Here is an 8734-nt window from a genome sequence, read left to right as displayed (position 1 = left end):
ATATATAGGAATCGTTAAGTACATAAGTCTCTCAGTATCCGATTTTAATAAACATATATAGGAATCATTAAGTACGTAAGTACTCTCTCGGTATCATTTCGATTAAATTAATGCCTTTTTCTTGTTCTTTAATGCAATAAATGTTTACTGTAATGGAATGATTGAAATTCAATATATTCAATCACATAATAGATTTATTTTTTATACAGATACATATTGCAATATATTTAAATCAACTTAACTACACGCACATACACACACGCGCACGCGCGCACAACTTTACAAATTGACTTTACTCTTTCCCGCTGTCCAATGATGAAATAGTCTTGATATCTTTAGATGATTTATATAGTTTTTTATTGCGACATGATTACATACTTTATAATTTTTAATATTTTGACGATTTATATAATCATTGTTGCGATATGAATGTATACCCTATAATTTTATTCTTGAAGTTTATCCAATATTTAAATATATAGTATTAATTTTTAAATTTAATGTGGCTGATGAGGACTTAATATAGTCGAAACGTTCCATGTTATTTATATGACATCCAATATTAATTTGTGATGTAAAGTGAAATATTATATATATTTTTGAAATTAGATCTTTCTTTTGCTCGTTTTTTGATCTATCTTTTTAATTTTTGTGTTTGCAACAACGAGCGTAGTACGTCTTTTAATATTTTATATATTTATTTATAACTACAGACTTCTATAACTAGATTGTTGGTTTAATATGACAAAAAGAGATGAACCTGTTTCCGGACTGTCCTTTCAGTTCACATATGAGGCATTCTTTTACAAACGGATTAAAAAAATATGGGATCGCATTTCTTTATTTGTTTCAAATTTTTTTACATGTTTTTCCATATGATATAAGCCGACATATATTTTGGAAATTTTTTTTAGTCAATATACAAAAAAAAGAGCTATTCATGCCCGCTAGTTATTCAATGCGATTTTTGTGACTGGGATTGATGAAACAATCAAACTTTCATTCAACTGTTTTGATCTTTACTGTTGTTATTTTCAGTGGAAGTATTTCATTACATTCTCTTATAATATAGTCGAGTGAACGTTACTCCTCTTTGCACATATAAAATTTGTAACTATGTTTGACATAAGCGTCGTATTTCTGGTTGAAACAAACTCGAAGACTCTTTGGCCCCACTATCATAGCAATTATAGGACAATTGATTATTTGATAATGTCTATGTAATGCTAAATTATAAAATTGTAAATTAAAATTTATATATTATAGTAAATTTTTTAATGTAGTGGTTACCTAAATCTCTGAGCTTGATGATCCTTATTGTGTATAGAACTATCTTTATTAAACATCAATATAATGCGGAAAATAATAAACATATTATATTATAATATATAATCGAACTTTGTTTAGAGGTACATATTTTTCTAGGCGGGGGATAGAAGATCCAGGATGGGGATACATGTATTCGATAAAATTTGTGTTGCTCCATTTATTAAGACCTATTTTTTGTTTTTTTATGTGCATCATTTTAGACTCTTTCTTTTCAGATATGAAGGTTCGCGGTCCAGAATTTGGACATTATCCCACTCAAACTCATGACTTGTAGCTAATCTATATTTAAAAATGAGAAACTGAGAAACAACCACTTTTTTTGTTAATATCTTTTTTATATTCTTTTATTTTTGTATTTAGTTGCCTTTTTGTTTGTGTACATGGAATGCAAGAGATCCGGGTTCGATTCCCGACTGAAGTAATATTTTTCGCAATAAATTTATTTATTTCTTCAGCACATTAACATCTTTCTAATAGGATTGAGCGTCAAATTATTAAAATTGCTTGTCAATTTAGTTCGTGATATTATTACAGTAGTTTAATTGCGTTTATAAATCCGAAAAATTCGGCGCGCAGTTGGAATGACTACAAATATGGTATATGCAAATACAGTATATAGAGTATATGTAGTAATTCAGATTGAATTATTTAAGTATTAAAGATCTAGCTTTGACCGTGTTATGGACAGTGCTTTCTATTTCTTATTGTTTAGTTTTCAAATGTACGGGTAAAATAAGCCCAATTTGGAGGAATCGAAGTGGATTTTAAAAAGTACATAATCGACGAGTTTTCAAAACTTTAACCTTCCTATTCTATTTTTGAAAATATTGATTAAAAAAATTGTCAAAATACGTGTTGGCTTATTTTATATAGGAAATGCTTAAAAAATTTTGAAGCAAATAAAAAGTGATATTTTGTATTAGGTGTTTGATTTGTAAAAAAATTAATGTATACGTATATATACATTCTGTCTGTGAGTATCGCGTGAATTTATATAAAAACACGTTATTATCTATATGATTTATACATGTGAGAGTGAGTGAACACAAATATGACGCTGTCCAGCGCTGTCTTCAAATATGGAGGCGAAGTCTATTTATGGAAGCTTATGATTAAAATGTTCATACTCGAGTATTTGTAACATATTAGTGGAAATTCTCCAATGTTTCGTTGATCTGCTCTGCTTACATAATTTTTTTTTATATTTTCGAAACATTTCTGACAACACTTTGTACCAAATAGATGATTATAACATTTTATATCGAATAGACAGTTTCAATACTTCGTATCAATCGATAATATATAAAGTTTATTATGAATATTGCGTTAAAGTTATAAAGTTTAAAATGGCATAAAATGTATGGACGTGTAATGATCAGTCTGATTATCACTCGAATACTCGAGTATGAATGTTCTAATAAATTTTAAGGGGATTTTAAAGTCGTCTGTATTATCGACTAAACCATATAATTTTGGTATAACAATTATTTTTTTCCTCTCTTACTGATTTGAAAATCCTTTTCCAGGATTAAAATATACGCATGAATACATGTCTATATTAATTTCCAACCATCAGTTTGGGTTTAGACGTAATCATGCTACTATTGACCAAGTACATAGAATTATCAATAAAATCAACAACGATCTGGAAGCAGGTTGCTCGGATTGCTTTATGTTTCTCAGGCGTTCGATAAGGTATGGCATGATGGCCTCTTACATAAGATAAAAATTAACTTGTTATCTGTCCTCCATCCTGTCTTTGAATCATACCTTCTAAATAGAGCGTTCTTGGTTAAGTAATGGAGAAACTATCACGCAGCTCCACGAGATTTACTCAGGTGTTCCCCAGGGCAGCATGGTTGGACCATTGCTCTATTTACTATACACGGCAGACCTTTCTATCACTCCGGACTTCAATAACTGCTACCTTTGCGGACGCAGCTGTACTCGGCCCATAGCAATACAACCCTAGTATCTCAACATTTGCAAGAGAGTTTATAATATCCAAGTATGGCTTAAAAGGTGGCGTATAAAGCCCAATGAAGAAAAATCAACTTACGTGACTTTTACTACTCGAACAAAAACATGTTCATCCGTAATCTTAAACGGTACATAAATTCCTTAGGCGGAGGAAGCCAAGTACCTTGGTATGTACGTAGACTGAACTGGAGGAAACATATATTTACAAAGCGTAAACAACTTGGACTTCAACTTCGTAAGATGTACTGGATGATAAATAAGAAATCCCAATTGTTAACCGAAAACAAACTGCTGCTGTACAAGGCTATTCTCAAACTTATCTAAACTTATGGCATCCAGCTATGGGGTACAGCCTTCAAGTTTAACACTGACTGCAGAGATTCCAGTCAAAATACTTACGTACAATCGTTAATGCTTGATATTTTACAAACATACCAACAATATATTATATCATGATTTCAATTTATTACTTGTTAGTGACGATTTAATCGGACACATGCAGCTCGTTTAATGAAACATTCCAACGCACTTCCGGTTAATCTTATGAGAGAGGTCAAAGTAGTACGAAGATTAACAAGAAAACTACCTTAAGACTTAATTAATTGTCTTTATTTGATATATGAATACGTCAGTGGGTATATTCCCTTCAAGCTCATAATTATCTCAAATATTATTATACTAAATATCTAGTCTTGATAGCTTGTAATAGTTTCAGGATGTAAAAAAAAAATTGTGTCTGCGAGGTAGAATCTGCTGAGAACGACAAACAATTTTGAAATTGAGATCTTTACCATTTCTTAATCCAATATGGCTCACAGAGCTGTTACAATATTTGCTTTATGTAAAAGCTGTGCAATCTGTACTTACGAATAGTACTCCACAGACTAGTAGTTTACATAAAGAAATAACGGCATTCTTAAAAATGAACTTACACGTCTAATTAAAACATAATTGTTATACGAAAATTTATGTGTATGTATGGCATGCATGAATGAGATATTGATGTAGTGACGTGTCAATAACACGTAAATCATCTGCGTGTAAGTGCTATTTGCAATATGATTATCACACGATAATTGTCTTTAGGATCCCCTTAAAGGAATTTATCAAATTTAATATATGTATTGAAATATCTCGGAAACAGTAGTATCTACGCCCAAATGGGAGATAATTTATATTTAGAGGAACACTATAATCCTGCCAAGCTTCATTGAAATCAGTGAGGGTCACTTCAGAGCCTTCCCTTGTTAGTTACATGAGCGTACCTTGTCTACTTGCATCATGGTAAAATCAACATACTCAGATTTTATTTATTAAGAGTTCTTTCCACAATTTATAGAAAAATTATTCTATTACTTTATTTATTGGTTTATTTAGGTATTCTTATTAAAAATTATTCAAATGTGACTTGATACTTGCCCTAGTCGATCATATTTATTCCTGTACATATATTGAGCTCATTATAATACGTAAAAGCTGAATATGTAGACATTTTAATAATTACCTCTTTTAGAATGTATTTTATTAGAATACATATATATATATAAATATTAGCGAATATTTTTTATCGTCATTTAACATATTTTTATAAAGTAATTTAGAAAACATTTATATTATTTTAAAAGTTTTTTAATTTAAATTATTATTATTGTGCTTCTAAAAATTATTACTATTTTTAATCTAATATTTCATAAGCGTATAAAAATAGATTTGGCATGGCTAAATTTACCACAAACATTACCACCGCGCGCGCGCCCACACACACACACACACACACACACACAAATAAAAACAGGAATATTCATGTATATGTTCTATTGAATATATATATATCATTTAATTATATGTATTAAAATTATTGATTATGATTAATTAGGTTGTCTATTGTCCAAAATATATTTTATAGACGTTTAAGAAATATTTAAAACATTAAAATAAATTAGATGAAATATGTAATAAATTTATCTTTCTAATAAAAACGAAATCTATAAATAAGATTCCTCTATTAACGTCGAGAATATACACAATAATAGAGGAATAAAAAATGAATAGAGCAATAAGAACTTACGTATAATTGAAAAATTATATTGTTTGGTTAGAGTTTGGTCTAAATGTATCATTCAATATATTATAAATATAATGTCGGCAATTCTCAAAGCAATATATTAATTATAGAACATAATGTATTAAATTGATTTGTATAATTATAATATGGCAATTCTTTCAGATTACTATATAATATATCCAAGTATTGTATACTTTAAATGCATGAATGCTTTTCCTAGAAATTATAATGCGATTAACATATATATATATATATATATATATATATATATATATATACATATACTATATATAAATTTTTTTATATGAACCTGAATTTTTATCGAAATTTTATTCTCTTCTGATATGGATAAGATAAGATACTTAATATTGGCTGCCATGAGGATCACCGGTGATCCTCAGTAAGAGTTCCATAATAATCTCATGTGGTATTCCTCAACAACAATATTTGTTTGCGTTGCTTGAATCTCCAAAAAATATTATATTTAAAGTGGGATAAATATACAGGTTGTCCTAGAACCACTGTCTTTTCAAAAACGGATTCTTTGGAGCATTCTAAGATAAAAATCCTAATACGAAAAGGTTATAATTTTAAATTAATAGCCATTAAAGTTTACTAATCATGGAGCTGATATTTCGCGCGCTTAGGCATGATGATATGACAAGCAGTCCATTAGAATTAGAGTTTTGAACGGAAAGAAATTGTAAACTGGCATTTTCACGAAAAGTTTCAGAAAATCTTTTTTCAGGAAAAAAAAATATATGTTTGAGATTCGTGACTCGTATCGGAAATACGCAAAAAAATTTGGATAGTTTCAAAAAGCAGGTTTTTCGCTTATAGAAGATATTGAGTGTATGGAAAAAATTTCATTATGGAAAATGTGGATATTCAAAATATCCTATAAAATAAGATGTAAAACGTTAAGATTGATTTATTAATTAAGTTGACAACAAAAATAATCATCGAAAATACCTTTTTTTCCCCTCACTCTCCGTTCATTGAGATTTGAACGCAAAGCTTCAAAATGCTGTAAAATATAGCTTTTGTTATGATGAAAAAATCCACTCCTGTTTGAATCTGAAATGTTATTAGTTTTTGCAAAAAGCTATTTGTTTATTGTCGTTTGCTGAAAACTTAATTTCTACATCTTTGAGCAGTCGCACAGCAAACTATAAAAATTTTTCTTTTTCAAAAGTTGCACTATTACATACGCTTAGTAAGAAAACAATTTTTTGCAATAAAATTATTTTAAAATGGTTTCGAAAAGTGGATATCTATTTTTCTATTACTATACTGCTAGCATTTTTCTATTTGGATTGTTTTGATATGCACCAAAATTCACGCGGGTATTATAATTTAACGGTATTATAAATATAACGGTGTGGGTCGTACGTTGCTTTGAAATTGTTATTCCAATCTTATAATAGATCGAATTTCAATTTAACTGCTATAAGTAAACTTTGAATGAAATTCGTCGAAGTCTCGAATATTCTGTACTAGATAAGCATTATTGTTTCACTGTTTTATTTTTTGTTGAATCGAAGAATAGCCAGGTCAAATAATGGAAATAATAACATGCAACATGTTCATTACGTGTTAATGATAACATGAACTTAAAGTTTTCAAAAGATTTATTCACACGAAACAATAGAATGACTTTGCCTAAAAATAGAACGTGTATCCACTATGAACAGAACTTGTATTACTACGCGTGTAGTACGCGGGCGCTAGAGATTCTATAATCGAAGTTTGGCGAAAGCAGACACAACTTTTGATTTTCCACCTTGGTCCACTCGGTATTCTTCGAATAGCTTCGTACATTGTCATAATAATTTCATTTAAGAAGAATTTAAATCATTTGGATTGGAATAGGAAAATCCTTCAATAAGATATGCGCATACTTAGTATATCTTATTGAATAAAAATTAAAGTTTCATTGCATAAAAATTAAAGATAGTACCATTTGGATTAAGTAAATAATAAAGATAGTATCACTTGGGTTTTATTTTTTATTTTGATAATATAATTTAACTTGGCCACAGTTATTGATATCAAATCTTTTGTACAAATGATACATATCATTAGATCAATATTCATTATTTATTTAATTTGGCACCAATTCTTGATATCAAACCTTTTATAGGAGTGATATATATCATTAGAGTTAAGTAAATAACAAGAGATAGTACCATTTGTGTTTTACTTTTTAATTTGATAGAATTTAACTTGATTAGTTAAGATTATAGCATCTTTTAATTTTTCATTTGATACATTAATTTTCTTTGAAGAGTAATAATTTTTGAGGAATTATTTTCAGAGAATTAAAGTTATTTGGATTGGAATAAGAAGATCTTCAATAAGAATATTTTTGAAGAAAAATGAAAACTACTATTAATTAGGTTGGATACTTAGATTTTATTCGAGAAGCACATATTCTAACGCCTTTTTTTTACTTTTTTTAAAAAGATAAGTTTGTACTGATATCACGCATTTTGTAGTGACGGACGTTTTTATAAACAATTTATCTTATAAATTGACTTCAAGAAATAGATTTTGTGTTTGTACGAAATTTGGAGAAGGCCAAAATTGGTCTCTATTGATCCTTTTTCTTTGTGAAATAATTTTTATATAATAAGTTCTAAAAAAAAATTAAAGATATAATTACTTGAGTCGGTAAAAACGATGGTAATCTGTATTTTCCGAAGATAATAATTAACAAATACTAGTGAACAATTTGTATTCTATATATAGGTCGAGGAAAAAATTTCTTCGTATTTAAAAAAAATTTTTTGCAAAAGTTTTTCATTTGTTGCAAAATTTTCGTTACAATTATATTATTCGTTAGAGCAAAGTTTTAGCTTTAAGAATCTGTTTTTTAAATTGGTGGGATGATTTTTATCGGAGTTACGAGCAATCAAAGTTAGAATGCTCCTTTACTTAATTCGCGAATAACTCAGTAACAAAAAATCATAGGAACATTAAAAAAAAATGATTTTGTAGGAAAAGCTTCGCGCTTTCACGATAGGTAGTCGAAAATTTTTGTAAATTTTTTTTGGACACGTGAGAGACCCTCAAAGTGAAAAGAAAAATTTTCATCTTTTTCAGCTCGCAGTTTTTTTTGATGTAAAAATTATCAAACTCACAGAAACTGAAAAAATATAGTAATCTTTCGAAAGTAGAGATTTCAAGTTTTAAAACTCTCTTTTTAAATTGAAATTTCATTTATTTTTGACGAAGATATTGTATATACAATTTTGAATTAAAAAATACGAAGAAACTTTTTCCCCGATCTAATATATAAAATTTTATATAATATATATCTTTGTTTCTATTGGATTTTAAATATTCATTATTTTTTAA

The sequence above is a fragment of the Acromyrmex echinatior genome, chromosome 12 (assembly GCF_024713525.1).
Source record: "Acromyrmex echinatior isolate Ae372 chromosome 12, ASM2471352v2, whole genome shotgun sequence".
Taxonomy (NCBI): Eukaryota; Metazoa; Arthropoda; class Insecta; order Hymenoptera; family Formicidae; genus Acromyrmex; species Acromyrmex echinatior.
The sequence above is the reverse complement of the archived record's forward strand: the minus strand, read 5'-3'. Positions refer to the sequence as shown.